The following is a 13,701-nucleotide window of genomic DNA, read 5'->3' as shown; positions in this document are numbered from 1 at the left end:
CACTCTGCCCCCTCTGCATCCAGACACACTGCCCTCTGTCACGCTGTCCCCCCTCCTCTGCCCTCTCTCACAATGTCCCCCTCCTCTGCCCTCTCACATGCTGTCCCCTCCTCTGCCCTCTCACGCTGTGTCCCCCTCCACTGCCCCTCTCACGCTGTGTCCCCCTCCTCTGCCCCGCTGTGCCCCTCCTCTGCCCCTCCTCTGCTCTCTGTCCCCCTCCTCTGCCCCCTGTCCCCCTCCTCTGCTCTCTGTCCCCATCCTCTGCTCTAAGTCCCCATCCTCTGCCCCGCTGTCACCATCCTCTGCCCTGCTGTCACCATCCTCTGCCCTGCTGTCACCATCCTCTGCCCCGCTGTCCCCATCCTCTGCCCCGTTGTCCCCATCCTCTGCTATCTGTTGCAGCACTGTGCTGCTAACAAATTCACCCCAGTCTGTTTGTGTTATGGCTTTGACAATCTCTGTTGGGATAGTAAGGCCTTCTCTGTACAGTGAGGAAGACTTAGTGGTGCTATATCAATAAATGTTGCAAATGATGATGTTGTAGTAAGAAAACAAAAGACCTTAAATCGTTTAATTATTTTTTTTTTGGGACATCTACATTCATTAATGCCCTAGTAACCACATGTTCTGCAAATGTACTATATTAACAAAGACACACACGACAATGATTTTGTTTGAACTAATATATTAAGAGAAAACTATAATTCCCAAAAAATTCCAAAAAAAACAAAATAAACTTATTAACCATACAGGTTATCTAATATTTTTAAATCTTTGCAATTTTTTTTATATTTATGAATTTTGTTGTTATTTCACCTGATGCAAGCATATATTTAACTCGGTGAAGGTGGCTGCTGCGGCCTGATGGACGTGTGTTCAGGAACTGAAAATGAAAAAAAAAAAAAAGCAAAAAATATTGGATTAGTTGATTACCGATTGTTGAAAACACACGAGCTAGCAGACACATATACTGTTACATAATGTTTAAATGTTTAAATTACAGCAATGTCTAACGGTATGTAAAATACATTAGGAGCAAGAGGCCTAAGGCTTTTTGGTTGCAGATTTATATATATATATATATATTCATTTCTGTTGCGCCCATGAAAGAGGGGGAGTGTATTTTCCATAAATACTTTGCATGGCCACCATAATGGAAACCTGTGACATATTTAAGTCTGTCTACTTTAATTGACCCTGTGTGAAATAATGTTTTTTAAAACAGTGCAATGGTCGTCTAAATCTTGGAAATTATGTAATTACTTTTATGTCAATACTTATCCTCTACCAAGGCATCCGCGTCTTGGGTGTCTGCCACCACCTTGGCTTCCTCCACTTCCTCCACTTCAACCCTGGCCGATGACGGGCTGTTTGAATAAGTATAACACATTAGTTTCTTGAAAACTCTCTCCCTGTTGTAGTTACCTAAAGGTAGTCATATATACACCTAAAGAACATTTCCAAAATACGCATATATCTGACACAAGACACATTAACATTAATTCATGCACTCATCATCTCCCGCATCGACTATTGCAATTCCCTCCTTACTGGTCTTCCCAAAGCCAGACTTGAACCCCTACAATCTATTTTGCACGCAGCGGCTAGATCGATTTTCCTTACAAACCGTTATTCCTCTGCTGAGCCACTCTGTCAGTCTCTACATTGGCTCCCTGTATTTCAACAAATCCAATATAAAATTCTTCTACGAACATATAAGGCCATCAACAAAATTGCACCGACATACATTTCCTCACTTGTCTCAAAATATCTCCCAACTCGACACCTCCGTTCTGCACAAGATCTAAGTCTCTCTTCCACTCTCATCACATCCTCCCATTCTCGGTAACAGGATTTTTTTTTGGGCTGCACCCACTTTGTGGAATTCCCTCCCACGCACAGTAAGACTTTCCTCTAGTCTTCAAATCTTTAAGCGTTCACTGAAAACCCACCTCTTCAGACAAGGTTAAGATATTCCTCAACCACGATCTTAATTTCCCTAGATTACCCTATTACCATCCTCTACACTGCTAACGCAAGTCAGCATCCCTCTGACCAACATTGCAACACACACAGCCCACTCAATACTTTTACCTTTGCATTCTAGCTGGCCCATTGTGCAATATGATGTAGCACATGCCCTTGTGTTTCTAACTCCCATTGTCCTATAGATTGTAAGCTTGCGAGCAGGGTTCTTTTACCTCTGTCTGTATGTATTACCCAGTATTGTCTTATTAGTGTTTGTTCCCAATTCTAAAGCGCTATGGAATTTGCTGGCGCTATATAAATAAATGTTGATGATGATGATATAATAATGTGAACTGACATTGTGCTCCTCCATGAGCGGTGGTTTGCACTGCTGTAAATCACTCCACCGCCGCTGCAGTTGTACTACAGACCTACGGTAGTGTAATTTCAGCCATATGAAGCGACAAACCATACGGTAGGGCCGCAGCTTCATTTAATTAGTCATGTATCTCCCACTGGGCATGCTATCCATGACCTCCGCCAATACAAGCAGCTCTCTACGGGCAAAAGTAGCAGATCTCATTTTCCTTCTTAGCTCTAGATCTTAATATTTTAAAGGATTCAACTGTGTCCTTGGTTCTGTAAGTATGTGTGGGCGTGCTTAAGTCAGTCACGGTTCTCTTTAAAAAATGTTGGCTTCTCATTCATTCCTCCTATCCAAGCAAACAGTGGGCGGCCCAATAAAAGTAGCACTCCTCTATTTGCAATTACAGGCACTACATTTATAAGTGTACTAGTTTTTGACAAAGCTGAAGTGCAAATGCAAGTGTATTAATAAAGTGTAACATTTTGAGGTAACTACCGGAAAAAGCATACAGTAATTTAATTATATTTTAAAATATGTTTCAGAAATTTAAAATATAACTTGGTGATATGGTTTTTATAAGGTTCAAAGCAACACATTTTTTGGGCCTTAATTTGCCTCATGAATCTGCTCCTCCTATCCTCATCACAAACTTACAGAAAAATTAAATTTTAGTCAATACACAGGGTACAGTGGTGTTATTTTCATCTATAAGACAAATACAGAAAGACAGTGCTTTTCAACAGATAGTGCTGAAATAAGGCCAGAAAGAGCAATGTACATTTGGAAGTCCTTGGCGTAGAGTAGGGCATTTTAGGGCAAATGACCAAAATAGTACCACAACATAAGAGATGTACAATATTACAGTACAACATTTAGCCCAAAAAGGAGCCTTGTGACACCTCAATAGAGAGTGAGAGTGAAAGGGAGATGTGCCAGAGGTGGGTACATTACAGGAGTGATAAGAGAGGTAGCAAGTGACCCAGGACAGAACTGTGTCTAGATCGACAATGGAGTAAAGGATGTGTAGGAGAAGAGGATGTTAATCAGTGTCCAAAGCAGCAGAGAGTTACAGGACTAATAAGTATTGCAACAAAAAAAAAATACAATTTATTTATAGGCACAATTACAGTTATCAAATTAAACAAGATGAGAACAAACTGAAAATAACAAATCCTTTGTAAACTAAAAATTATAAACACATGCATGTTGGTTTAAGCCCATTAGTTAAAAGTGTTGCAAGGAAGGTCATACTGGAACCCATAATGCCTGTCTTCTTTCTCTTATTAAAATATAAGAGAAAAAGCAATCAACCTTAGTCCATTTGAAAATCAAAAATGCATTGACTGTGTACTTTGGACACACCTGTACTTTTAAGCAGTAAACTCTTCAATTTACTGCCTTAACTGTAACCCAGGTCCCCCAATAACCAAAAAGAAATAACATAACTAGATACTTACAAGCTGCAAAATGCAATGCCTCCATGTCTTGATCCTTCTGCATGAAATGAAACTTGCCATTCCTCCTTGATTACTGAAAAATTTTCAGGTGAGCCAGACATGTCCCAGCTAAGGCTTGGTAGTAGAAAAAGGAAAGCCTTTAGTTTGTTCTATTTTAAACAAAACTCTACCAATCAAGCTTCATCATTATTTTTCTAAGTGCTATGGCTATAAAATTCACATCTGATAATCTCAGCAGGGGCAGACGCAGCCCTTACAGCACAATTTCAATTTTGCAGAATTCAAAGGTAAACTTTTGCTTAAGTTCAAACTATCTGGTGCCTGCATTTGTATGTTTATAAAAATGAAACAGGCCTTTACTTTCATCACAATACAATTTTCTTTTTTGGGGGGGTGACAGATATTTCAAAAAGTGGGATATAAACCATATTTGAAAACATTTTTACCTTGCAAATCAATGCTGCATCTGAAATTTCCTGCCTCCACAGTTTCTGGAGGGCTGGGGATCTGTTGGATAAACATGCACCATGGAAAATTTCAAAAAACACATAAGATTTTAAATTAATAGATATTAGATTGAAAAGCTTCACAACCCCTAAAAAAAAAAAAAAAAAAAAAAAATTGGGTTACCATTTATAAAACAAATATCACACATTAAAATGCACATTACATATGAAAATATAGATGCACTGGTATTGTGTAATATAAAATATCTTACGAACACAAACATTTAAAGTGTCTATAAAAGAGTAAACTAAATATATATAACGCTCAATACAAATAGAAGACCACTAAACAAATCACCAGCAGAAAAACACACTATAGAGGCCTAACCAACTTCAAGTGTGCATGAAGCAGTCTTTTATAGGGGATTGTAATGAGACAAGTATATGCAGGTGTATAGGCCCCCTGTGGTATCAGATGACGAGTTCTGATGCTGGGTCTATACAACGCTGTTTAAGAAGATCTGTTGTTTCCTTTCATACTGATTAAAACAAGTTTGTGTTTATTTCTGAATGCGAATTAATCTGATATGCATTAGCATAGACATTCTTATTTTAATTTTTAAAAACCAAAACATGATCCTCTAGGTCTGTTACTAATAAGGTGTGTGCAATTGTTCATTTAATTATGGTCATTAACTCTTTAGGATGTCACTAGTGGCTGTGTTGTGTTGTATGTTTGTTTCAATCTTATGTATTCCTTACTGGTTAGAGACATGAGCTGGCAACAGCAGGGTCATGAGTTCAAATCCAGAATCATGCCTGTATCTGTGCTGACTTTCTATATCCCCATGTTTCAGTGAATGTACTCCAATGTGTCACTTATAGAAGAGTACGCTAGTAAATGGTTTTAGAGTATTATATATATTTATGAATGCAAATTTATTAGCCGTTGCATCTGCATCCATGTTTATTTACATTTTTAAATTTCCTATGACACATTTTTCGTGATGGACAACAATAGAATGTGTGTGTAATTCTTTATTATTTATCCTTAAACCTTCATGTTGGCAGTAAAGCAGGTGTTAAGTTTGGAATTTCCATATACAAATATTTAAACTGTGCATGTACAAAGGATTTAGGGCTCCAATATTTATTTTATGAATTGTTAATAAAAATATAATTGATTGATTGTTACATTAATTAAAATGATTAAAGTTAAACTGTGCGTTACGAGAGACGTTGATGCTCAGCTTTCCTTCTAGTCTATTTCATGAACATACTGTTTCCACCTGCACGTTGGCATAGTAGTTAGACAATCCACTTTTCATCAGTGGGTTCATGAGTTTGATTCCGGCTACATTTCATGGAATATGGATAAATTACATGTTGAAAATTGTGTGCAGCTACAACACAGAAAAGCAGCTGTTCGAAAGAACAAAAAAAAAAAAGCCAATCAATTTTAGGTCCTATTATTATTACTAATAAGATTATTATTATTATTATTATTATTATTATTATTATACATGACTTAATTTCCATATCCAAATATTTAAAATATGCATGTACCAAGGATTTATGTCTCTAATATTTCAAAGTATAATTATTGACATTAATAAAAATTAAAAAAGGAAAAAAGATTATGAGAGAAGTTCATGGTCAGCTTTTCCTTCTAGTATATTTCATGCACATATTAGTTCCACTTGAACGTTGGCTTAGAGGATAGCCAATCCACCTTTCAACAGTGGAGACCTACGTTCAAATCCTCACCAATGCTCTTATCTCTCTTGAGTTTATATACCCTCCCTATGTTTGTGTGGATTACCTATGTGTCCATTCTGTAAGAGTACGCTTGGTTTATGTTCGCACAAATTCTCTGAACAATTTTAAAAAATCAAGCTGCTTGATTTACAGCTTTCTTTCATATTCTTAGTACTGTATTGTTAGGCATCGTTTTCTAAAATTTTAGTTGGTCTGAAACCCGGAATGTGGAAGGGCTGGAATGAGTCAGCTTACTATAGCACCCTCTGCTGCTTGGTGTCTTGAGAAAAGCTTGCTGTGTTTTCTACGCCTGTATAGTACAGTTTGTTCTGCTACACAAATATGTTCTCTGTAATATGTGGAACAACTTTTCAACATACTATATTGCATATATACTGTATTGTATGTGCTTGTGTGTATATATATATATATATATATATATATATATACATAACACAATATATCTGCTATATAATATGTTGAATAACTATCCATTCACGCTGCCGTAATGGAGCACTGGGTGCATGCTGGAATGGATGGCTAAGGTACTGGCAGACTCATTCCATCAGCCGGAGTGGATGATTAGGGTACTCTTAGCCTCATTCCAGCAGCTGGAATGGATGGGGAATGCACTCAGCGCTCCATTCCGACATACATTAAGGCAGGTAGAACGGATAACTAGAATATATAGCTGGGATATACAATATATATGTAATATAATATGTGTAATAGTTGTTCCACATTTTACAGAGAACTTATCTGTGTAGCAGAACAAAATGTACTATACAGGCATAGATAACACAGCAAGCTTCACTCAAGACACCAAGCAGCAGGGAGCACTATAATAAACTGACTCATTCCGGTGTTCCGGCATTCTGGCAGTTCCGGGTTTAACCTAATCCCCAAATATCAGCACCTAACTGTTGACACATCAACCACTTTACATTGCAATTTATTACAATTGTGGTTGCAATTAAAAAGAGGTTCACAATGTTTAATGTTTGATATAAATATAAAATACATTTTCCCAAAAAATATTTTATGTAAAGTGAATTAAGATGTTTGTTGTGCATATTTAGTTGTGACTGATTTAAACGTACGATGATTTTAGAATAGGTTATTGCTGTTATTTAGCTAACTGCTTTGGATTTAAACACGACCCTGAACTTCCATAAGTTTAAGCAAGGAGTTAAGATAAAACTCACAGCATTTCTTCTTAACTATCCGAAAGATCCGGAGGTAACGCCTACTCTTCTTAACTCAGTACAGATAACGCCTACTCTTCTTAACTTCTTTCGGATCTCCGCCCATTCCTCTTCCATTCCCATCCCTTATTCTTAACTGTAGAAAATTTTCTTAAGTGCAGTTAAGTAGGATTTTCATCTTAACTTAAGAAAATCTTAAGTTACACAATGGAATTTCCTTCTTATCTCGCTTTTGTTGGAATGCTCAAGATTTTTTTAAAATCCTCAAAAAATGGCAGATAAGATTAGTAATGAATAAGGCCCTTTATACTTATTTTCCAATGTGAGCTCTGGTTGCTGACAGCAAGGAAATATATCAGCAATGAGCTGAAAAAGGGTAAAAACATATTTCACATTTTCTAAATAGATCATTTGGACTTCATTTTGCAATGAGCACTGATAAACTGACAAATGATGGACCTGCACTTACAATATATTTTCAATAGATTGCTGAGGAATCGATCTATGGATTTTAGGTTGAAATATTCTATAATCACTATTGCTGAGTAAACACGGGCCTTCCATTTCTTTATAAATCATACAAAGTAGACTTTGTGGATGAATATTATAATTAATATAATGACAGAGTGACAGTAAATAGTCTACTAATTATCACTATATTACTATATATCTGTAAGGCTGAGTCTAAGTAGACAGAACAGCCTTTCAATCTTTCCCTCTTAGCTCTATCCCATGGACCTTTCCTTATAAGCTATTAACCCTAATAAATATGATTTTGCTTAGATCATGCTCAAAGTGGTAAATACCATTGTTACCTAAGCAGTATCACAATGTATACCTGTTAGCATTTTACATTGATATGGCAATTTGCATTTTGGCAAGGATTAATTGCAATTTCCCATCCCAAGGCCCTGCATTCTGGTTGACAATCTTTTTTTTTATTAATTGGCTGCAGTTTCTGATGTTATTTGAAGCTCCCAAACATTGATATTCATTAATAATGGAAATTTCAATCCTCTCTAGCCACCAGTGTGGTTTCATGTGAAGATGACTGGTGTCACACTTCAATGCAAAAATCACAGCTAGGGAGCCCGGAATATGGTGAAGCACACAATGTTTATTGCTGGAAGGTCAAACTGGACGGTGTAGGAATGAGGATTGCAGGGAGATGCAGAAAGCAAATAGTAGGAACCAGACTAATGCAAATAAACAGGTAATATGAAGGAATCCCAGGGAACGGGGGAACCAGGAGCACAGAGAAGGGAACAGCATAGTAATATGGAACAATAGCTACAATAACAATGACCAGCAAGGCTGGGAGTGACAGGTATAAGTAGAGAGACTCCCAGGTGCAAGGATGGCGTGGTGGCTAAGTGGTTAGCACTTCTGCCTCACAGTTCATAGGTTCAATTCCCAACCATGGTCTTATCTGAGTGGAGTTTGTATGTTCTCCCTGTCTTTGCGTGGGTTTTCCTACAGGTGCTCCGCTTTCCTCCCACACTCCAAAAGCATACTAGTAGATTAATTGGCTGCTATCAAAAAATTTACCCTAGTCTCTCACTGTCTGTCTATGTGTGTATGTTAGGGAATTTAGACTGTAAGCTCCAATGGGGCAGGGACTGAATGCGTTCTGTGTACAGTGCTGCAGAATCAGTGGCACTATAATAAATAGATGATGATGATGATGAAGGGATAATTGTTGCAACAAGTTAACCCCTGGTGATGAAGGGGAAGGCACAATAGCAGCATCTCTGGTAAACAGAGGCACTGTGGATAATACACGAAACACAAGTCCAAAGTCCAGGAGGCAGACGCTGCCAATGCAAGCAGCATGTAATGCAGAGGGCTGCAGGCAGATTTTGACAACTGGTCCATATAAAGTCTTTAGAGTTCTGTTTGTTAAGAAGAATGAAACAACATTTTTCCTACATTGCATCGATGAATTTACATGCAATTAGTGCACAGAATAACAGAGGGCCTGATTCAATGCTGATCTTATCTGCCTTTTTTTGAGGATCTTAAGAAAATCTTCTCTGAGCCTGCCCAGAAAAGGGAGATAAGAAAGAAAATCCACTGTGTAACTTAAGAATTTCTTAAGTTAAGATGAAAATCCTTCTTAACGGCACTTAAGAAGTTCTCCCAACACCTAAGAAAAAAGGGTTGGAAAAGGGAGGGGAATGGGTGGAATTTGGCGGAAATTGTACTGTCTTAAGAAGAGTAGGTGTTATTTGTACTGACTTAAGAAGAGTAGGCATTTACCTCCGGATCCATTGGATAGTTAAGAAGAAATGCTGAGAGTTTTATCTTAACTTCTTGCTTAAACTTAAGGAAGCTCAGGGTCATGTTTAAGTCCAAAGCAGCTATAGCAGCAGTGCTGATTAAGAACACCAAACTGTTCAAAAAACATTGTTCTTTTAAAACACTCACAACTAAATATGCACAACATACATCTTAATACAGTTCACTCAAAAAAAAAATTATATTTTTTTATTTTATTTTATATTAATATCAAACATTAAACAATGTACTCAACCATGGTGTATGTACAGTTGTAATAAATTGTAATGTAAAGTGGTTGATGTGTAATATCTAATAGTTAGCCTATACCTATTTAAAAAAAGGCTAATAATACGTTAATAATAATACGAAAGACAACAGGTTAATTTTTTTTAATTGTCTGAACTTAAACCAAACGTACTCTTGCATAAGGGACACATAGGAAATCCGCACAAAAATGGGAAGGATATATAAACTCCACACAGAAAAGGCTGTGAGTGAATGAGGATTCGAACTCAGGTCCCCACTGTTGAAAAGTGGATTGTCTAACCACTAAGGCAGTGGTTCCCAAACTTTTGCAGTCGCGGCACCCTTAGAGTCTCCAAATTTTTTAAAGGCACCCCTCCAAAATAATTATTGAGCAGTTCTGTTTTAGAAGTAGTTGGGTCAAAAAATTGTAATAAGTATTTAGGTCAGGACAGAAATACTTATTTAGTTGTATGTAAAAATGCCCCCTCTGCATCCAGACACTCTGCCCTCAGGCACTCTGCCCCCTCTGCATCCAGACACACTGCCCTCTGTCACGCTGTCCCCCCTCCTCTGCCCTCTCTCACAATGTCCCCCTCCTCTGCCCTCTCACATGCTGTCCCCTCCTCTGCCCTCTCACGCTGTGTCCCCCTCCACTGCCCCTCTCACGCTGTGTCCCCCTCCTCTGCCCCGCTGTGCCCCTCCTCTGCCCCTCCTCTGCTCTCTGTCCCCCTCCTCTGCCCCCTGTCCCCCTCCTCTGCCCCCTGTCCCCATCCTCTGCTCTCTGTCCCCATCCTCTGCTCTAAGTCCCCATCCTCTGCCCCGCTGTCACCATCCTCTGCCCTGCTGTCACCATCCTCTGCCCTGCTGTCACCATCCTCTGCCCCGCTGTCCCCATCCTCTGCCCCGTTGTCCCCATCCTCTGCTATCTGTCCCCATCCTCTGCTCTCTGTCCCCATCCTCTGCTCTCTGTCCCCATCCTCTGCCCCGCTGTCACCATCCTCTGCCCCGCTGTCACCATCCTCTGTCCCCCTCCTCTGTCCCGCTGTCACCATCCTCTGTCCCACTGTCACCATCCTCTGTCCCCCTCCTCTGTCCCACTGTCACCATCCTCTGCTCTCCTCCTCTGCCCCACTGTCACCATCCTCTGTCCCCCTGTCCCACTGTCACCATCCTCTGTCCCCCTCCTCTGTCCCCATCCTCTGCTCTCCTCCTTTGCCCCGCTGTCACCATCCTCTGTCCCCCTCCTCTGTCCCGCTGTCACCATCCTCTGTCCCCCTCCTCTGTCCCGCTGTCACCCTCCTCTGCTCTCCTCCTCTGTCCCACTGTCACCATCCTCTGTCCCCCTGTCCCGCTGTCACCATCCTCTGTCCGCCTCCTCTGTCCCGCTGTCACCATCCTCTGCTCTCCTCCTCTGCCCCGCTGTCACCATCCTCTGTACCCCTCCTCTGTCCCGCTGACACCATCCTCTGTCCCCCTCCTCTGCCACGATCCCTCTCACTCTGCCCCGCGCCAGGCGCCAGCCATAAAAAAAAACAAAACACAGAAACTTACCAATCCGTCGGGCGCCGGGACCCAACAGCCTCCTTTCTCCTGCAGCTTGTTACTGACGTCGATATTCAGTGACAGCTGCAGGAGAGAGGAGGCTGCTGGGTCCCGACGCCCGACGGATTGGTAAGTTTATGTGTTTTGTTTTGTTTTATGGCTGGCCCGGCCCGCGGCACCCCAGTGACAGCGCTGCGGCACCCCTGGGAGCCGCGGCGCACAGTTTGGGAATCTCCGCACTAAGGTAATGTGCTGATTCAGCATTACATAAATTATATAGACTTGAATGAGAAGCACCATGTTTCAAATATCTATTAGGTAAAAATAAATGTGAGTACATAAACCATAAACCAAGCTTAGAGTGCTCCTAAAAAACACACAACACATCACATGCACTACTGCCAACATGAAGGTTTAAGGATAAACAATAAATTCTGTAATAGGGCTGAAAGGGCTGCCTTTCAGCCCCTGCTAAGATTATCAGATGTGAGTTTTCTACCCATAGCACTTATAAGAATACTGTTGAAGCTTGATTGTTAGAGTTTACCTTAAAATAGACCAAACTAAAGGCTTTCATTGATGTACTACCAGCCTCACCTGAAAAATATTCCGTAATTAAGCAAAGTCTGTTAATCATATATCTGCTTCACTAAGTGAAATTTCTTTTCTGCTCAAATAAAGTGCATAAACTATTTGTTGTGTGTTGATTTTGAGGCACTGATTTGTCAATATTTTCTAATGGAGATACCTTACATTCTCTTTCATTTTAAGGATAACTGAGAAACACACCATTTTAGTATATAGCTAAATGTTTGAAGTTTATTCCAAAAGACCTTAAGACCAAGCTGTCAGCTGGAGCAAAAAAGGAGATGTGGCATGTAAGTATCTATAGTTAACAATGTTATTCCTTTTAGGTTATTGGGGGACCTGTGTTAGTTAAGGCAACACATTGTATATTTTACAGCTTGAAAGTACAGATGTGTACAAAGTACAGTCGAGTAATCTGTTTCAAAATGGCCTAAGGTTGATCTCTTTTTCTCTAATATTTTAAACAGATAAAGAAGACAGTCATTATGGGTTCCAGCATGACCTGCCTTGCAACACCTCTAACCGATGGGATAAAACCACCATGCATGCATTTGTTTGTTTTGTTTTTAAAGAAGTTTGTATTTACAGTTTTGTTTTTTTGTTTTTCATTTGATTACTGCAGTTGTGTTTATAAATAATATTTTGTTTTTGCAACACTCATTCTCCTATAACTCTCTGCTGCTTTGAACACTGTTGAATACCCTCTGCTCCTATACATCCTTGACTCCCTCTAGACACGGTTCTTTCCTGGGTCACTTCCTACCTCTCTAACTACTCCTGTAGTGTACCCACCTCTGGCACATTCTCCGTTCCACTCTCACTCTCTATTGAGATCTCACAAGGCACTTTTTTTTTCTTCTAAATGTTGTACTTTAATATTGTACATCTCTTGTCTTGGGGTACTAAAATGGTCATTTGGCCTCCAATACCACCTTTATGCTGAGGACACCCAAATGTACATTGCTTTCCCTGACCTATTTTTTTCAGCACTGTCTTTCTGCATTCACCCAATGGATATCACAATGATAGCTAAAGCAAATCATGTTCTATACAGAGCTCATTCTTGTCCCTCATGCCAGAGTCAACAACTGGCCTCCAATCTCACTCACTGTCAATAACACAACTATACCCTCTGTGTTGCCTAAAATTTAATTCCTCAGTAAGTTTGAGAAGGATAGGAGGACCAGATTCATGAGGTAAATTAGGGTCCAAAAATGTATTACTTTGAACCTTATCAAAACCATATAACTTATTTTTCAACAATACGTAAATTACTGTCTGCTTTTTGTGGTAGTTTCCTCAAAATGTTACACTTTATTTCTACATTTACAAATAAGCAAGGACAAAAACTATCACTTATAAATCTAGGGCCTGTTATCAGGTGCCTGCAACTACAGGTTCCTATTAAAAAGTGCTAGTAATTGTGAATAGCGGAGTACATTTCCCATCTATCCGACCCTCTGTGCTAGGATACGATGAGTGAATGACAGGCAGACATTTTGTACACAGGTGTAGAAAAGATCCGCGAGTGACGTGAGCTCACCCACACGTGCTCTGAGAAGCAATCACAGAGCAGAGACCAGAGACAAAATGAGGGCAAGTACTTTTGCTCAGCGTGAGCTGCGGGTCCTTGCCCAGGGAATGGGCAGTTTGCCCGCAGGGCAGGCAGGTATATCTCCAATGAGATAAAATTGCAGGCATACCAGCGGGTGCGCCACTACATTTGGAGGGGTATTCACCAGAGACCCTCCATCATCCAACTGCAGAGGCAAAGGAGTGGTCTGCAGTGGCAGTCTCAGCTTCTGCTGGAGCTATAGCAAGAAATTGAGTGAAGTGAGTTCTTT

The 13,701-nt window shown here is 39.9% G+C and overlaps 1 long non-coding RNA gene across 1 annotated transcript in view; it reads right to left on the bottom strand.

The window, feature by feature from the left end:
- Positions 1-816: 816 nt before the first annotated feature.
- Positions 817-13,701, bottom strand: part of LOC142107568 (uncharacterized) — a 28,361-nt gene continuing 15,476 nt past the window's right edge. Inside the window, exons 3-6 of the long non-coding RNA XR_012679978.1 lie at positions 4,239-4,299; positions 3,793-3,906; positions 1,289-1,367; positions 817-883 (exon numbers count right to left, since the gene is read on the bottom strand). This is a non-coding gene — a long non-coding RNA (uncharacterized LOC142107568). The remainder of the gene's footprint in view (positions 884-1,288; positions 1,368-3,792; positions 3,907-4,238; positions 4,300-13,701) is intronic.

This window comes from Mixophyes fleayi, chromosome 11 (assembly GCF_038048845.1).
Source record: "Mixophyes fleayi isolate aMixFle1 chromosome 11, aMixFle1.hap1, whole genome shotgun sequence".
NCBI classification, from domain to species: Eukaryota; Metazoa; Chordata; class Amphibia; order Anura; family Limnodynastidae; genus Mixophyes; species Mixophyes fleayi.
The sequence above is the reverse complement of the archived record's forward strand: the minus strand, read 5'-3'. Positions and strand labels throughout refer to the sequence as shown.